Source organism: Bufo bufo, chromosome 4 (genome assembly GCF_905171765.1).
Source record: "Bufo bufo chromosome 4, aBufBuf1.1, whole genome shotgun sequence".
Taxonomy (NCBI): Eukaryota; Metazoa; Chordata; class Amphibia; order Anura; family Bufonidae; genus Bufo; species Bufo bufo.
In genome coordinates this window covers 204,550,117-204,569,836 of record NC_053392.1, presented here as the reverse complement: position 1 = coordinate 204,569,836, position 19,720 = coordinate 204,550,117, and positions in this window count along the sequence as shown.

Below are 19,720 nucleotides of genomic sequence, written 5' to 3'. Positions count from 1 at the left end.
AGAGGGCAGGGAATACATGGTCTGAAACATTAAATATTACTTGCGCCAATTTCCTGGTATGCTAGTCTTGATAAATCTCCCCTGAAGTTTATTGCCCCCTGCCCACTCTCACGTGCTTACAAAAAAAGACCATACTTTTGATATTCCTGCTGCAGATTATCTCATAAGAACTAATCACATATCAGTTGAGACTTGAGAATGGTAGGTCTGATCGTCACTTCTCTTGTCTTTCTATTGCAATGAGTAAAACTGCAAATTAACATTTTGTTTCCTCAGTGTCTCAGACTTTTATAGTAAAAAAAAAAAAGAAAAAACTTTCATTTACATTTTTTATATACATTTTTCAGCTAGTTATATTCAATGCTACAACAGTCAGGCTTTACACATTTGTATCAGTATACACACCAGGTATCATTTTAATTTAAATCTGAATATATTTATATTTAATACCTCAATCAATCCTCAAGCAGAAATCTGTACAATGTGTAGTATTAAACACTACAGTGAAGCAAACTAAAATGCTGAGAGTCAATTATAAAATATTATTGCCTAGAGCACAGAAAATTTCATGCAATATGAACACCACAAGCCAATATCTACAATTTGTATACCTGTTGTCAATACACAATTGTAATAAAAAGAACAAAAAATTAATAAAAATTAAAAAGAAAGCATTACGTGTTTCTTAGCAAGTGGAAAGTTAAAATAAGTTTATAAGCACAAATTCAATTATAGGCAGTTTGATGATTTATGCAAAAATGTAATGTTAAAATATGCAATTTAAGAATTTTCAGAACTATTAGGGTCATTTATTAAACTGGTGTAAAGTACAGCGTGGGCCATTTATATGGATACACCTTAATAAAATGGGAATGGTTTGTGATATAAACTTCCTGTTTGTGGCACATTAGTATATGTGAGGGGGAAAACTTTTCAAGATCGGTGGTGACCATGGCGGCCATTTTGAAGTCGGACATTTTGAATCCAACTTTTGCTTTTTTCAATAGGAAGAGGGTAATGTGACACATCAAACTTATTGGGAATTTCACACGAAAAACAATGGTGTGCTTGGTTTTAACGTAACTTTATTCTTTCATGAGTTATTTACAAGTTTCTTTTTGTTTACAGCCATTGACATGTCGCCAAGGTTAACACGTGAGGAGCGGATAGAAATTGTGTTGATGTCTGGTGAACGCTGTAACCGGGTCATTGCAGCAGATTTCAATGCAAGACACCCTACGAGATCACCCATCAACCATGCTACAGTTAGCAAACTGCTTGCTAAGTTTCGTGAAACTGGTTCAGTGTTGGATTTGCCAAAATGTGGACGCATGAAATCTGTCTCTAATGAAGAAACATCAGTGGCTGTCCTAGCTTCATTCAGCAAGAGCCCACAGCGTAGCACTCGCCGCATGTCACTGGAGAGTGGCATTAGTCGAACATCCCTTCGGCGGATATTAGCTACTCACAAATGGCACCCTTACAAACTCCAGCTACTGCAGCATCTCAACGAGGATGACCCAGATCGGCACACTGAATTTGAAGAATGGGCAAAACAAAAATTGGAACAGGACCCTCAGTTTACGCAGAAGATTTTGTTCAGTGATGAGGCAAACTTTTATGTGAATGGTGAAGTTAACAAACAAAACCACCGCTATTGGTCTGACACTAACCCACATTGGATAGATCCCTCCAAGACTGTTGGAACAAAAAAATTGATGGTATGGTGTGGTATACGGGGTACAAAGATAGTGGGGCCATTCTTCATCAATGGAAACCTTAAGGCCACTGGATATGCGAAATTGCTACATGAAGATGTGTTTCCCTCTTTATGCACTGAAGCTGGCACGTTCCCTGAGTTTTTCCAGCAAGATGGTGCACCACCACATTATGGGTGTCAGGTCCGAGCATTCCTAGATGAACAGTTTCCTGGAAAGTGGATTGATCTTCGTGGGCCAGTTGAATGGCCCCCAAGGTCTCCCGATCTGACCCCCTTAGACTTTTATCTTTGGGGTCATCTGAAGGCAATTGTCTATGCTGTGAAGATACGAGATGTGCAGCACCTGAAACTACGGATACTGGAAGCCTGTGCTAGCATTTCTCCTGCGGTGTTGCTATCAGTGTGTGAAGAGTGGGAGAAGAGGGTTGCATTGACAATCCAACACAATGGGCAGCACATTGAACACATTTTATAAGTGGTCAGAAACTTGTAAATGGCTCATGAAAGAATAAAGTTACGTTAAAACCAAGCACACCATTATTTTTCTTGTGAAATTCCCAATAAGTTTGATGTGTCATATGACCCTCTTCCTATTGAAAAAACAAAAGTTGGATTCAAAATGGCCAACTTCAAAATGGCCGCCATGGTCACCACCGATCTTGAAAAGTTTCCCCCCTCACATATACTAATGTGCCACAAACAGGAAGTTAATATCACCAACCGTTCCCATTTTATTAAGGTGTATCCATATAAATGGCCCACCCTGTAGAACTGGCTTAGTTCCCCATAGCAACCAATCAGATTCCACCTTTTACTTTCCAAAGGAGCTGTCATTGATAAATGACCCCATATCTCTTTATATTCGTAAACTGGATATTACTGAATTATTGAATACTTCAAAGTTTGTGATTACCTATCAAGATCATTTTAGGTTTATTTTACCAAATAGTCTAGATTGGAAATTTAATACATTTCATTACTTTCCTGAAATTGAACCTTGTTACAATGTTCAGAGCTATGTTCAAAATTATTCTAGATGCTTCCAGAGTCATTAGACTTAGTTGCTATGATTTAAGTTTTTCTTCCACACTGCATTTTGAGAGAGTTCTGTCAAGATCAGATTACTGTACATTTCTTTATACACTGCTCAAAAAAATAAAGGGAACACAAAAATAACACATCCTAGTTCTGAATTAATTAAATATTTTTCTGAAATACTTTGTTCTTTACATAGTTGAATGTGCTGACAACAAAATCACACAAAAATAAAAAAATGGAAATCAAATTTTTTAACCCATGGAGGTCTGGATTTGGAGTCACACTCAAAATTAAAGTGGAAAAACACACTACAGGCTGATCCAACTTTGATGTAATGTCCTTAAAACAAGTCAAAATGAGGCTCAGTAGTGTGTGTGGCCTCCACGTGCCTGTATGACCTCCCTACAACGCCTGTGCATGCTCCTGATGAGGTGGCGGACGGTCTCCTGAGGGATCTCCTCCCAGACCTGGACTAAAGCATCTGCCAACTCCTGAACAGTCTGTGGTGCAACGTGACGTTGGTGGATAGAGCGAGACATGATGTCCCAAATGTGCTCAATTGGATTCAGGTCTGGGGAACGGGCGGGCCAGTCCATAGCATCAATGCCTTCTTCTTGCAGGAACTGCTGACACACTCCAGCCACATGAGGTCTAGCATTGTCTCGCATTAGGAGGAACCCAGGGCCAACCGCACCAGCATATGGTCTCACAAGGGGTCTGAGGATCTCATCTCGGTACCTAATTGCAGTCAGGCTACCTCTGGCGAGCACATGGAGGGCTGTGCGGCCCTCCAAAGAAATGCCACCCCACACCATTACTGACCCAATGCCAAACCGGTCATGCTGGAGGATGTTGCAGGCAGCAGAATGTTCTCCACGGCGTCTCCAGACTCTGTCACGTCTGTCACATGTGCTCAGTGTGAACCTGCTTTCATCTGTGAAGAGCACAGGGCGCCAGTGGCGAATTTGCCAATCTTGGTGTTCTCTGGCAAATGCCAAACGTCCTGCACGGTGTTGGGCTGTAAGCTCAACCCCCACCTGTGGACGTCGGGCCCTCATATCACCCTCATGGAGTCTGTTTCTGACCGTTTGAGCAGACACATGCACATTTGTGGCCTGCTGGAGGTCATTTTGCAGGGCTCTGGCAGTGCTCCTCCTGTTCCTCCTTGCACAAAGGCGGAGGTAGCGGTCCTGCTGCTGGGTTGTTGCCCTCCTACAGCCTCCTCCACGTCTCACAGTTTGCATTGATGTGCCATCCTGGATAAGCTGCACTACCTGAGCCACTTGTGTGGGTTGTAGACTCCGTCTCATGCTACCACTAGAGTGAAAGCACCGCCAGCATTCAAAAGTGACCAAAACATCAGCCAGGAAGCATAGGAACTGGGAAGTGATCTGTGGTTACCACCTGCAGAACCACTCCTTTATTGGGGGTGTCTTGCTAATTGCCTATAATTTCCACCTGTTGTCGATCCCATTTGCACAACAGCATGTGAAATTGATTGTCACTCAGTGTTGCTTCCTAAGTGGACAGTTTGATTTCACAGAAGTGTGATTGACTTGGAGTTACATTGTGTTGTTTAAGTGTTCCCTTTATTTTTTTGAGCAGTGTATTAACAAAAGCACTCCAAGAGAAAAAATATTTTGCCACCCCCCATTTGCAATTGTGATGATAAAAACCACAATGTGGTTAAAAAAAACTAACTGCTTTATTCATGTATTTTCTCTTTCTTTCTAATCTTTTGTTAGACCACATGACTTTTTACGTGTGGAGTTGAATGTTTATCAATTCATTCCTATATGTTCATAAAAATAAACAGAGAAACTGACTTCTGTACCACATATATACTGACAGATGAGGCTGACGATTGTCGGGAAAGAAGCATTCCTTCCTTGCAATCCCCTACTTGTCTCCGATCAGTGCCCCTGTGGCAAAATTGCAGGGTTCCAATCAGTTACCATAGCTGCCAAGGGCCTTGTGAAGACTCGCAAGCCTGCCATAGTAATAGAATGGTTGTCAAAATCCCATAGACTACAATAGTATTGTATTAAAATCTATGGTACAAGCTATCAGAAGTCCCTATGTCTGTAAGAGGGCTATAAATTACAGTAAACAAGGTGTTAAGTATATAAAAAACACAAAAATATTAGACAGTCAACTCACTTCCCTTTCACAATTTGACATCTAAAAACAGATAAGAAATGAAATCTAAAATATTTATGTGTGGTGAATGTTTGAACAGAAAAAAGTAATAAAAACTATAGCTTGGCCTACAAGATAACACACCAAAAACAGTTCTATGGAAAGACATAAAAATTTTTTTTTATTCCATTTAAATGTATATAAATTTGGTATTACTGTAATTATACTGACCCAAAGAATAAGGTCATCATGTAATTTTCAGTACATAGTGAATGATATAAAAGAAAGTTGAAATAAAACACGGAATTAGTTTTACTTTTTTACAATTTTACCCTATAAAGATTTTTTTCCCCATTTTAGAATACAAGATGTAGCAAATTGAATGGTGCCATTAAAATTATAACAATTTTTCCACAAAAAATAAGCTCTCATATGGCTATGTGAAATAAAGTTAAGTTAGAGTTTAGTTATGGAATGCAAAGAAGAAAAAAGAAAATCACCAAAACAAAAATTGTCCCTGTCCTTAATCAATGCAAAATGAAGCAACTTTCTAAATAAAATTTCCTACTATTTTGCCCCTTTAGAGCATGTGTAAATCCTTCATCTAACTTCTTGCGCTTATGATTTTGATATAAATCCATCTGAGAATGGTTCCTGTGATTGCTCTCTCTGCTCTCCCCTTCCATTCTCACAGTGTTAGAGAGGCTGTACATGGCAGATGTGTGTGAAAAGGGGTCAAAAATCCAAGGAGGGCAGCTCAAGTCGGGCGTAGACAGGGAGAAGCACACTCAAGGTGGTTTGCAGTGGGAAGACAACAGTATCCTGGACACACAGATCCAGCATGTATTACTCAGAGGGATACATCTATATGAGAAATGTTGGAAACTAGAAAGTAGGTTGTAATATATTGATCTGAAAATGAATAAATTACTTAAAATTGCAGCCTAAAACTTAGAGCAACTTTTTTAACCAATTCATCCACAAACATGTCAAACCTAATTCAATTAGTCCAGTGTGGTTTGGTTGTCCAATTCAATTAAGGTCTAAATAAATTCGACCCAAGTCAAAAGTGTCCAATTCCCTGAAAAGTCTCTCCTCTCTCTCTCAGCTCTTTAATCTCTGTCTCTTTCAATTCTCCTGAAAAATTCAGCTTAGTTAGAATCAGGAATTTGGAAAATGAGGGGAAAAGTTTAAGTTTTGTAATCATTCGCTCTTGAAATGCATTCGGGCATCTCTACACACAGTTTTGTTTTCATAGACCTTATGCCTCATTCACACATCAGTGTTTTGGTCAGTGATTTCCATCAGTGATTGTGAGCCAAAAACAGGTGTGGAGCTCCACAGACATAAGGTATAAGGGAAAGATCTGCACCTGTTCTGTGTTTAGAGCCGCACCTGGTTTTGGCTCACAATCACTGACCAAACCACTGAGGTGTGAGGCATTAGCAAAGCTAATACAGCACACACAGAGGAAACAATGAAATAGTGCTTCTAATACTGTAGATCTTGGCCAAAAATTGTTTATTGCGTAGTATAAGATTTTCTAAAATGACATCTGTTGAATATATACCAAAATGAATGTCATGCTTAGATTCCATACTTCAATTACAAAGACTTGCTTTTGTAATTCTTAAAGCAAGACACCTTATCCCTCAATAATTCCATGCCTGCAGTACATTCCTTAGTCCTCAAAGACAATACAAAAAAGATATTAAAAAATGATAAAAATAATAAATGTTTGGTCTTTAACATTATATCATTAAACTCTGAAATGTCAAAGGCCAAAAACATCAAGGGACTATCCAAAGATCCTTACCAATAATATAGAACCTTTATGACACATCTGGTCATCAATATAAAATCATAATGAACTACAATAATAATTACTACAGAATTTTCTATACAAAATTTGAATTCAGCCTTTAAAATGTTGACATGATTATTAAAATATGACCAGTATGTTGCAGGATCTGCAGAATTCTGTATACATGTACCATACTGATATGCAACCAGTTAATACATCTACACAGCTGGTAATGCTTGGTCAAGGGACGTAATACTGACCATTGTGCTTTATACATAAGATCATTATTAAAGATCAAAATGTGAAAATAATAGAAGGTGAGAGAGAAATGATTTGTTTGGCCTTATAGGTACATAAAACTACTGAGCCAAAAAAATAGAGATAAAGAAAAGGGCTGAGGTTCTAAGGTTGCATTATTCCAGAAAAATTTCAATACCACAAAATGAATATACAGATGTAGCCGAGCTAAACTTGACTCTGATAACACATGTGACAGTGGTATCTTGGTTATGTGGTTTAATATAAGAACTGTGAAAGAGTCCCACCACACAAAAACAAAAGTTTTAGATTTTAGAAAAACAGACTTTTCAAAAATGAAATTAGTCATAAATGAGTCCTTATCAGACTGGAACGGATTACATGGAGTCCAGGAGAAATGGGACTACTTAAAAGGTGCATTATTGAAGGCAACAGAAAATTGCATTAGACTCGTCAGTAAAAGCAAAAAAAGGAGGAGACCAATGTGGTACTCAGCAGAAGTGGCCCAAATCATTAAAAATAAAAAGCTAGCATTTTGTAATTATAAAAAAACCCAGAGCAATGAAGATAAGGAAATCTACAAGATTAGGCAGAGAGAGGCCAAGCAAGTTATAAGAACTTCTAAAGCGCAGGCAGAAGAAAAACTAGCTCAGTCTATGAAAAAAGGGGATAAGACATTCTTCAGATATATAAATGAAAAAAGGAAATTAAAACAAGGAATAACTAAATTAAAAACAAAGGACGGAAGGTATGTAGAAGAGAATAAAGGGCTAGCCGACTGCCTTAATGAATACTTCTGTTCAGTTTTTACAAAAGAAAAAGGAGAAGGACCTCCACTAGAAAGAATGACTATTAAATCGTTTGATGCATGTATCTTTACAGAGGAAGATGTTCTAAGTTTGCTGTCTAAGGTGAAGACAGATAAGTCACAGGGGCCTGATGAGATACACCCAAAATTATTAAAAGAGCTTAGTGGTGAGCTGGCAAAACCGTTAACAGATTTATTTAACCAATCATTAGTAACAGGAGTCGTCCCGGAAGATTGGAAATTGGCAAATGTCGTGCCCATTCACAAGAAAGGTAGTAGGGAGGAATCGAGCAACTATAGACCAGTGAGTCTGACATCAATAGTAGGCAAATTAATGGAAACCCTATTAAAGGATAGGATTGTGGAACATCTAAAATCCCATGGATTGCAAGATGAAAAACAACATGGGTTTACTTCAGGGAGATCATGTCAAACAAATCTTATAGATTTTTTTGACTGGGTGAATAAAATAATAGACGGTGGAGGTGCAGTAGACATCGCATATCTAGATTTTAGTAAGGCTTTTGACACTGTCCCACATAGAAGACTTATCAATAAACTGCAGTCATTGAGCATGGACTCCCATATTGTTGAGTGGATTAGGCAGTGGCTGAGTGACAGACAACAGAGGGTTGTAGTCAATGGAGAACATTCAAAACAAGGTAATGTTACCAGTGGGGTTCCACAGGGATCTGTACTGGGACCGATTTTGTTTAATATCTTCATAAGTGATATTGCAAAAGGCCTCGCTGGTAAGGTTTGTCTTTTTGCTGATGACACAAAGATATGTAACAGGGTTGATGTTCCTGGAGGGAAACGCCAAATGGAAAAGGATTTAGGAAAACTAGAAGAATGGTCAGAACTCTGGAAACTGAAATTCAATGTGGATAAGTGCAAGATAATGCACCTGGGGCGTAAAAACCCAAGGGCAGAATATAGAATATTTGACACAGTCCTGACCTCAGTATCTGAGGAAAGGGATTTAGGAGTAATTATTTCAGAAGACTTAAAGGTGGGAAGACAATGTAATAGAGCAGCACGAAATGCCAGCAGAATGCTTGGATGTATAGGGAGAGGTATACGCAGTAGAAAGAGTGAAGTGCTTATGCCGCTGTACAGAACACTGGTGAGACCTCACTTGGAGTATTGTGCGCAGTACTGGAGGCCATATCTCCAGAAGGATATAGATACTCTAGAGAGAGTTCAGAGAAGAGCTACTAAACTAGTACATGGATTGCAGGATAAAACTTACCAGGAAAGGTTAAAGGACCTTAATATGTATAGCTTGGAAGAAAGAAGAGACAGAGGGGATATGATAGAAACTTTTAAATACATAAAGGGAATCAACTCGGTAAAGGAAGAGAGCATATTTAAAAGAAGAAAAACTACCACAAGAGGACACAGTTTTAAATTAGAGGGGCAAAGGTTTAAAAGTAATATAAGGAAGTATTACTTTACTGAGAGAGTAGTGGATGCATGGAATAGCCTTCCTGCAGAAGTGGTAGCTGCAAATACAGTGAAGGGGTTTAAGCATGCATGGGATAGGCATAAGGCCATCCTTCATATAAGATAGGGCCGGGGGCTATCCATAGTATTCAGTATATTGGGCAGACTAGATGGGCCAAATGGTTCTTATCTGCCGACACATTCTATGTTTCTATGTTTCTATCTCGCCACAAAAGCCATTGAAACCCATTAAAAAGTCAGTTAACATTTTATTGCCTTTCTTTACTTAAAGAGTTTACCATCAAGTTTAGCTCGGCTGCATCTTTATAATGACAAGGGGTGTTGCCTGGTGGAAACAGGTAACTGAAAAAAATGCAAAAGGTGGCAAATAGCTTAAGTATAACTGCACAAAAGAATCAAACAATTTTAGATTTTTTGTGACAGATTATATGCAAAAGCTACTGTGGTAGCATGTGCCAGATATCAACAAAGGAAAGCCTGGTCCATAAAATAGTCTAATATATACAAAACACATCCCTTGCCCTTTATGGTACAACTCCTTAAACAGTAAGACTATTTATCCCTTGTGGCAGTAGAAATCTATGTGTTTACGTTTGAATAACTACTGTTTAGTCCTCTAACGCACCATTCACCATTCATAAAGCTGGCTTTAACATTAAGGACTTCAAATGGCCATTTTCAGAATGACTTGATGCTCACAGTTGTTCAGCAAATATTATGTTCTTGGACTACAATGTTATAAGTTGAATTAAAAATTAAGACAAAATCAGATTAATCTTTACCATGGTCTGTGGCTTAGGCCCCATGCACACGTCCGTGTCCATTTTGTAGCAGATAGGTATGCCTTTTTCATATCTCTGTTTCTCTAAACATTCTGGGGCCATTGTTCTTTATATGTATGTAAATTATCAATATGGAGCTACATATTTCTCTCCTTTGTGCAGTGGACGGAGCTGGTTACTCCAGCACTTCTTCGACTGACTTTAATTGAAACAGTGCTGCAGTAACCAGCTCCATCTATTGAACAATGGACAGAAATATGCAGTTCCAGCACTGAAAGAAAAGTTGACCTGCAGGATGTCGGTCTCCTACCGATTAGATAATGACTGCCTATCCTGAGAATAAGCTATCACTTAGAAAGGGTTGGACAACCCCTTTAACTCTTTTCAATTTGAGACAGCAGCAGACAGGTATGCCCTTTTCAAATCTTTGTTTCTCTAAACTTTCTGGGGCCATTTTTCTTATTATATATGCTTTTGTGAACGGTCATATTTTCCCATTGCAAAAACCAGCAGTAGTCCCCCATCATGCTGGGATTCCAGCGGCCTTGATACCTGTTCTCCATTGTAGAAATATCTTTATGCAGCCGCTCTCCATGTTTGTCACTTACGTGTCCAAAATTGGCTGGGAAAAAGTCAAGATGGGAATGTAAGAAATTCACTTTTAATGACATTTGGCAGCCAAGTTGTTCATATGCTGTAAGCATGTTGTCTACTAATTCAGCATAGTTTGCTGCTCGTTGGTTCCCAAGGAAGTTCTGCACTACTAGCACAAATGCATCCCAAGCTGCAAGTTCCAGAGGGTTGAGTTTTGTTCTGAATGTGTTAGTTTGTTGATTTTGGGGCCAATAAAAATTCCGGGCTTTATTGTAGCATCAGTTTTCAGTGTGCTAAACTTCTCCTTCAAATACTAGAAACCATTTCCATCACGATCAAGAGCAATTACAAAATTTTTCATTAAACCAAGTTTAATGTGAACTGGAGGAAGATAAACTTGAAGTGGATCGACCAGTGATTTGTGTTGTACATTGTACTGACCAACTGTGTGCTCAACTCTGAGAAGCCCCTGTCTCATTTTGTAATGATTGTTGTCAGTCATCATGACTGTTCCATAGGCACAAGAAACACATATGCTTTGTGTACCCTAACTGTAGGCCAAGCAGCAGTGTTACCACTTTTAGGTCAGCACAAAATTTTCCATTTATGTTCTGAGTATTTGATCACTTTTAAAATTAACTCCATAGAAGCATGTGTCTCTTTCATTCCAACCGCATGAGCCAATGGAACAGATGGTTTTCCGTTAACATTGTGCAACAAGACAGCTTTTAAACTTGTTTTGCTAGAGTCTATGAATAGCCTCCATTCATCGGTAACATGTTTACCATCTAACTCCATCATAAGACCATTTACATCAGTACAGAAACAGACATCGCTTTCCATTGCATAGTATGCAGCTAGTTTGGTGTGTCGATGACGAAAGTGTGAAGTTGTGGTTCCTCGTTGTAGCAAATTACATTCCTGTAGTCTAGAAGCTAGTTGTTCTGACTTTTCTATAGATAATGACAGATCTCTTACCAGATCATCTAAATCTGATTGGCTCAGCAGGTGCTGCAGACCCTCTAATTGTTCTGGATTAGGAAATACAACGACAATCAACATCTTCTTCTTCATCAGTATCAGAACCGTCTGTTTCAATTGCCGTTCCTGCTGTGGGAGGGGCAGGCACTGGATTCTCTACATCTTGCGGTACTGGTTTAAGAGCAGACTCACAGTCAGGATACACAATTTGTTAAGTGTTTCTCTTTGAATATCCGGAGATTTTAGTCATGCAAAAGTAACAGTCTGAATGGTGATTTTTTTTGCTCATGCCAAACCATAGGCACTGCAAAAGCCATTCCTTTCCTTTTACAATTCAACCACTGCGTTAGCCCAGAGTAACACACAGAATTTTGGGTGATTCAATTCAAGGGGAATTTTGGAGAGAGATATATAAAAAGAGAGAATTAAAATGTCATCCACAATGTTTCAGGGCAACTAAAGCACTTTCAATTCAGGCTAAATCAATTCAGGTTCAAATCTAATCTGATGGTCGATTCAGTTGAATTGGACCTGAATCATTATAGAAATTTGCGCATTTATCTCCGATAATGATTATTATATTGTTGTATACGCTGACGAGCAAAAGGGTAACAATGTTTTGAACTTTCAGGCTCAGTGTGTTATTAGGTTGATTCCCAAGCTTAAAGGTCACTGGTACAAATCCAGGATCAGCCATGAAGATTTCCCAAGAAAAGAGAAACAGCATTATCCAGCTCATCGATAGTGGTATCTCGGCCAAGAAAATTGCCAAACTGCATCATGTGAGTTCCATGACAGTTGGAAGAATACAAAATTAAGTCCGTCCATTCATTCCAAAGCCAAGAGGTGGACATCCAAGCAAAATATCACAGTCATATCGAAGTCGGCTCATCACAACGTCTATCAGTTCTGGTGTAATAAACATAGAAGTGGATGAGGCTCATATGCTACTTCGTAATAGTGAGATTACAGACGTCCATGCAAGCACCGTGCAACGCACATTACACAAGTCTGGAATGGTGGCCAAAAAAAGGTTATCGTCATAAGAAGCGTCGTCTCAAGTTTGCAATAAAGTACAAACAGTGGACAGTAGACGATTGGAAACGGGTGATTTGAAGCAAAGAGACATAAGTCAATAGACTGGGCTCTGATGGGTGCAAATGGGTCTAGATCGAGAAATTGAAGGAACTGTCAAGTTCGGTGGAGGAAGCCTGATGATATGGGGCTGTTTCACAGCCAAAGGTATTGGATACTTGAACAGGATCGATGGTGGTCTCAATGATGAGCTGTTTGTGAGTATCCTACAAGATGAGTTACTTCGTACACTCGAATACTATGGGTATTCAAAAAACAACAGTGCTCCAGCAGGACAATGACACAAATCATACGTCGATATTAGCAAAGAAATGGTTCAATCACAATGAAGTAGAGGTGCTGGATTGGCCTCCACAGTCCCCATATCTCAACCCAATCGAACACTTATGGGTACACTTGAAGGAAAAGCTGCATTCATACCCAAGTGAATCGACCATTATGCACCAACTTTGGTAACATGTAGAAGAGACCTGGGAACTGATTTCAGTCAAGACATGCTTGAATCTGATTGAGGCATTCAGGCAGTGTTGAAAGCCAAAGGTGAACTTACAAAATACTAACAAAATAATAAAAATGTAAATTTAGAACTTTAGGAGCAAAACAGTTACAATGCAGTTACATCTGCATAACTAATATGCTAAATAGTTACAAGTCCAATTTATGTATGAGATAGCCAAGATGATTTTCTATAAAATGATGGTAGTCTCACGTTCAAAGCTGTAATGGATAGTGAGATATGGCGCCTGAAAATCAAAAGTTCAAAACATTGTTATCCTTTTGCTCATCAGTGTATGTACTTTTATACATAGTGATGCTTGCAAATTTGTGAAACCTTCAGAATTTTCTATATTTCTGTATAAATTTGACGCAAAACTACATCATATTTTTCTTAAAAGTAGATAACAATAGTCAAATCAAACAAATGAGTCAAAATATTACACTTGGTCATGTATTTATTGAGGAAAATGGTCCAGCATCACATCTGTAGGTTGTAAGCCGTCGCGACCAGGGTCCTCTCTCCGTCTGTACCACTTTGTAACTTGTCTTGTTCATACTTATTGCAATTGTTGTATATTATTTATGTACACCCCTCCATATGTACAGCACCATGGAATGAATGGCACTTTACTAAATAATACTAATAATCATCATCACATGTGAGTATGTGAACCTTTAGGATTTACAGATGATTTGAAGGTAAAATTAGAATCAGGTGTTGTCAATCTGTCTAAAGAGTTTGGACTCCACCATCCAGATTATGTATAAATGGGAGAAACTGAAGACTATTATTACCACCCTTAGGAGTTGTCTAACAACAAAAATCACACCAAGTGCAAAGTTTGTAATCATCCACAAGGCCAATAAAGGAACTTAATGTAACTTCTAAACCACTAAAGGCATTTCTATCATTAGATAATATTAATGTTCATAAGTCCACCAAAAGGAGGACACTGAACAACAATGGTGTGCATGGCAAGATTGCAAGGAGAAAGCCACTGCTCTCCAAAAAGAACATAGCTCTCTGTCTGCAATTTGTTAAAGATCACCTGGACAAGCTAGAAAGCTATTAGAACAATGTTTTGTGGATGGATATAACTATTAGATTTAAATAAAAAGCATTATATTTGAAGAAAGAACAACACCGTTCCAGCACCAAACCCTCATCCCATCTGTGAAACACGGTGGTGGTAGTATCATAATTTGGGATTTGGGGGGTACTATCTCTCCTTGGGGAGAGAGCTCCTCTGGAATTCTGGGAAGAAAGAAATTTGGGCATGTTTTGCTGCATCAGGACCAGGACAGCCTTCTACCATTTACAGAACAATGAATTCTGAATTCCATCAAATTCTAAAGGAAAATGTCAGGATATCTGTCTATGAGCTGAATCTGAGAATGTTAGCCATGCAGCAAGATAGCAACCCTAAGCACACAAGTCCTTTTACCAAAGAATGGTTAAAGAAGAGTAAGAAAACGTTTTGGAATGCCCTGAGTCCTGACCTTAATTCAATACAAATGTTGTGGAAGGACCTGAACCAAGAAGTTCATGGGAGGAAACCTACCAACATACCATAGTTGAAGCTGTTTTGTACATTGGCTAAAATTCCTCCAAGTGGATGTGCAGAACTAATTAACAATTACTGGAAATGTTTAATTGCAGTTATTACTGCACCGACTTCGGTGCCAAGGTTTTTTACAGTAAAAATTTATTTACAAAGTTATTAAACAAAGTCTTGCAAGACTTCGCGAAGTATCAACTTTGGCTCATCTGAGCCAATACACTCTAATTACGGAGATCCCGCTCCGTACAGTATTATAGCAAAGTTTTATGCGAATCGACTTCGGATCTGAAGTCGATTCGCTCATCCCTAGTCTTGACAAATCAGTAGAACCCACCAATCGGATATTGACGACCTATCATGAGGATAGGTTATCAGTACAAAACATTCGGAAAACCCCTTTAAAGAGTGAGTTTTTTTTTTTTTCTTCTATTACATGTCACCTTGCTTCGAATGGACCATGGGATGTAGCAGCTAGGATTTTTGATAAGACGTCACCTTGGATGATAGGTCAATTCATTTAATTTTGGAGAGAGAACCCTAAATACCATTTATTGTCATTGAGAAGTGCAGGACACATATCACTTTAGTTAAAAAATTGTGATTTTCTATCAAAACTATTAATGGAGTTAATTTCATAATTCAAATTAAGTTCTTGACTTCTTCAAAAAAGTCTCTGTAAAAGTATTATTGTGAGTTAATTATTCAGCATCTGTTTGTACTTTGATACTTTACTATTAATTAGTTAGATTGCTTCAGGGCATCAATATATTAAATGATATCGGTAGGTGCTCTAAATTACATCTAGAGTAGATTAACTTGAGGTGAATTCAATGCAGCTCATTAGGCCTACTGGTAATGTGGTGTTCTACATTAGCTCCCAGGTCTTCATCAAACTTCCATAATGGAGTTATTAGAATTCTTTCAGTTGTTTGACATTTTCTCATTTTCTGTGGACTTGATTGTTGTATTAATTATGCGTTGCTGCTTCTCAACGATAGAAGGAACCTATTTTAAGGTATATCTAACACACTTCTGTTGTGGGCTCAGCCAGTAACGGGTGGCTTGTCTGTACTAAATATAACCTAGTAACTTTACTGAGCTGTACTACTTTTTCTTTAAGCAATCCTGATGTTGCTTAAAGGGCCAAATAATTTAATATTGCTATGAGACATACGAGTAGGCAACATATGGTCATATCAGAGTATTCCATGTCAAATGTAGGCAACATGTCATTATTTGTACCTGGTTTTTTTTTTTGCCATCTTTAACATATACTAATAAAATATTTTATCTGTATGTAGGATAAGTTTTTTTTTATTCTATATTTAGTTGATAATTTCTCTGATCCCTAATTTTTTATTGGGGAGCCCAGTCACATAATTACATTACAAATCTGGTTCTGCATAGAAATCAGAGCTAAATTGAAGCTATATAGGAGCCCAGAGGTGAAATTAGCCAGTGTCTGAAGATTATTAATTAGGGCTGTATTATTTCTGTATCTTTAAAAGTGTTTTACAGGTACTTAGATGTTGATGATGACAAATTCTCTGAATAAGTTATCAATATCAGATAGGTGGGGGTCTGACACCCCACTTCCCTACCAATCAGCTATTTCAGGTAGCATCTGGTGCTAGAAACCATACTGTGGATAGAACTGAAAGAGCAAGGTTCCATCCACTGTTCAGTGGCTGTGCCAGGGTACTGCAGCTCAACTCTCATTCAAGTGAAAGAGAGCTGAACTGCAATACACTAGCACTGGAAACTACATGGTGGACAAAGCCTTCCATCCACTGTATAGTTTCCAGAACTGGCTGCAATTCAATGGTAGTGCTTGGTGAATGACCCACACTGATCTGACATTGATGACTTACCGTATTTTTCAGAATATAAGACACACCGGACTATAAGACACACCTAGGATTTGAAGGAGGAAACTAAGAAAAAAATATATTTTCCATCAGATCTCAGAGCAGACCCCAAAATCAGATCCCCATTCTTTATCAGACCTCAGATCAGACCCCCAAGCTCCATCAGCCTCAGATCAGACCCCTCAACCTCCATTAGCCTCCCATAAGACCCCCCAGCCTCCATCATCCTCAGATCAAACCCCCATCAGACCCCCCAGCCTCAGATCAGACCCCCTATGCCCCCATCAGACTCAGATCAGACCCCCAATCAGCTTCATATCAGACCCAATCAGCCTTAAGGTCCATTCACACGTCCATATGTGTTTTGCGTATCCACAAATCATGAACACAGGCAATGTGCGTTCCGCATTTTGCAGACCGCACATCGCCGGCACTCTCATAGAACATTCCTTTTCTTATCCACAATTGCGGACAAGAATAGGACATTTTCTTTTTTTTGCGGAACGGAAGTGCGGATCTGCAAATGCAGCACATTCCAGCCCCATTGAAAATGAATGGGTCCGCACCTGTTCCGCAAAATTGCAGAACGGATGCGGATCCATTTTGCGGACATGTGAATGGACCCTTGGATCGGACCACTCCAGCCCAATCAACCTCAGATCTGACCCCCAGCCACTGACGGGAAGGGACCGTTCTTTCCCGATAACTGCCTGCTCGTAAGTGGAGCAGAAAAGATGCATTTTATACGCAGCACTCATTTCCTCTGTATGGGGACAAGTGATCGCTACTGCATTCTCTCGTCCTCATACAGATTCATTGTTTCTAGGCAGCAGATTGTGGTTTACACAGCACAATCTTCTGCCCAGAGACGAAGACTGAATGTGCTACTCATGAAAGATCATTTCACCTGAAGAATAAGCGTTTTGCACATTCATAAGGTAGCACATTTACACGGGCAGATTATTGTGAATAAGCATTCGTAGTAACATTGTTTGTTTAGATGTGTGTGAACTAAAGTCACTTTTTTTCTTGTATGTGATGAGGTACATTATAGAATACATCAGAGTCCCAATAGACAGTGCATCTAAGCTAGAGTCAATGGTCAAAGCTTTCACATAATGGAGAAGAGCAGAAATCAGGCAAAAAGAAAACTGGTAAATGGTATCTGTCAGCAGTTTTGCACCTATAAAACTGGCTGACCTGTTGCATGTGCACTTGGCAACTGAAGACATCTGTGTTGGTCCCATGTTCATATGTGCCCGCATTGTTGAGAAAAATTAAGTTTTAATATATGTAAATGAGCCTCACGGGAGCAACGGGGGTATTACCATTACACCTAGAGCTGAGCTCTCTGCAACTGCTGCGCCTTTTTCACTTTGATTGACAGGGCCAGGGATTATGATATTTTCACTGCCGGGCCCTGTTCATTAAAGTGCAGAGGACGCGGCAGTTGCAGAGAGAGCTGAGCCTCTAGGTGTAAAGGCAACTCTCCATTTCTCCCAGAAGCTCATATGCATATATTAAGGCCTCATTTGTCACAGCAGTGCGGGCACATATGAACATGGGACCAACACAAATGCCTTCAGCTGCCAAGCGCAAATGCAGCAGGTCAGCCAGCTTCATGGGTACAAATCTGCTGATAGACGCCCTAAAACTATATACAATATCTGGGCAGCCACTTTACTAACATATAGTAGCACTACCTTTAGTCCTGGACTACATAAGCAACATAATTTCTCTGTTTAGTGAAAACATAGTTATAAAATAGCATGGTCTGCTATTAACGAGAGGCAAGCCAGACTCAATATATAGGTCCCTAATATTGCATTTTTCAGTTTCATAATAAGTACTGTAACCCCCATAAGCATTCAGCATTAGCCTACATTTCTCTCCATGATTATTCCACCAGCAAATGAATATGCCAATGGCAAAAGCATCAAAAAAGTTGAGCAGCAGTGTAACAATATGGGTAGCTGTCTGCTCACTGACAGCTATTCCACTGACAGGCTGAAACAAAGTGACTGCTTGTAGTGCATGAAAGGATAAAGCCTATAGTTAGCATTGCTGGAATAAACACATTGGTTTGTGCTGTCTGTGATATGCTGGGAAGAATGGAAGAATCACATATTTTTCATTAGCAAGAACATAGCTTGTACAGTAGCTGCATATTTGAAATATAGTGATTAACAAATTGGATATACAATATTATAGTTATGCCATGGGAAACATTGGCCTTTTTAAGGGAAAAATATGTTTTTGACTTATTGCCTAGATGTCTTTCCTGCATTTTCCGGAGCATAAATTTTCCTTTTTCACTTTGTAGGCAAGGTTACTTCTGTCAATCTAGTCAATATACTAATCAATTAGCCAATCATTCAATCGATGAAAAAGACAAGTCTTGAAGATTGCCTTAGTTATACATAAATTACTATGACAGACTCATTTGGTGTCACAGAAGAAATAAAGTAGATAGCCTGCTCCGTACAGAACCGGTTAAATGCCAAAAAGGCTCTGATTCATACAAGGTGGGTACATGTGGCTCAGTGGTTAGCACTGCTAGGGTTCTAAGCTCAAGTCTGACCAAGGACAACATATGCATGGAGTTTGTATGTTCTCCCTGTGTACAAAGGTAGGGTGTACAAAAAGCACACTTGCTGAAGATACAGGAAGATTTATAAAATAGATATGGCTTGTATGTAATACAGTACATTTATTTCTTATGTCCATCCTGTACTTTTAAAGAACTAATTTCATATCTAACCTTCCTGACCTTTTTACCTGCTCCTTTGGGTATAAAATTATTACTGTTTATTGGAGATGGGATGTAGGAGGTAAATTTATAGAAATGTTAGACTTCAGGTGGATATAGAATATATTGGGTCTACATGTACCTTATATATATATAGAAAGCTCATTATTGCAAACCTTAAAGGGATTATCTGGGTATAAATGTTTCCCTTCCCCTTGCTTCACCTGCCAGTCCTACTAATGTAGTGCTACTTTTTCTGTCTCACTCAGGATATAGGCAGAGTGGTCATGTGATTGTGCCCTGAATTTCCTCTGATGTCACGAATATGCCTCCCATGATGCCCTCCATCAGAATCAC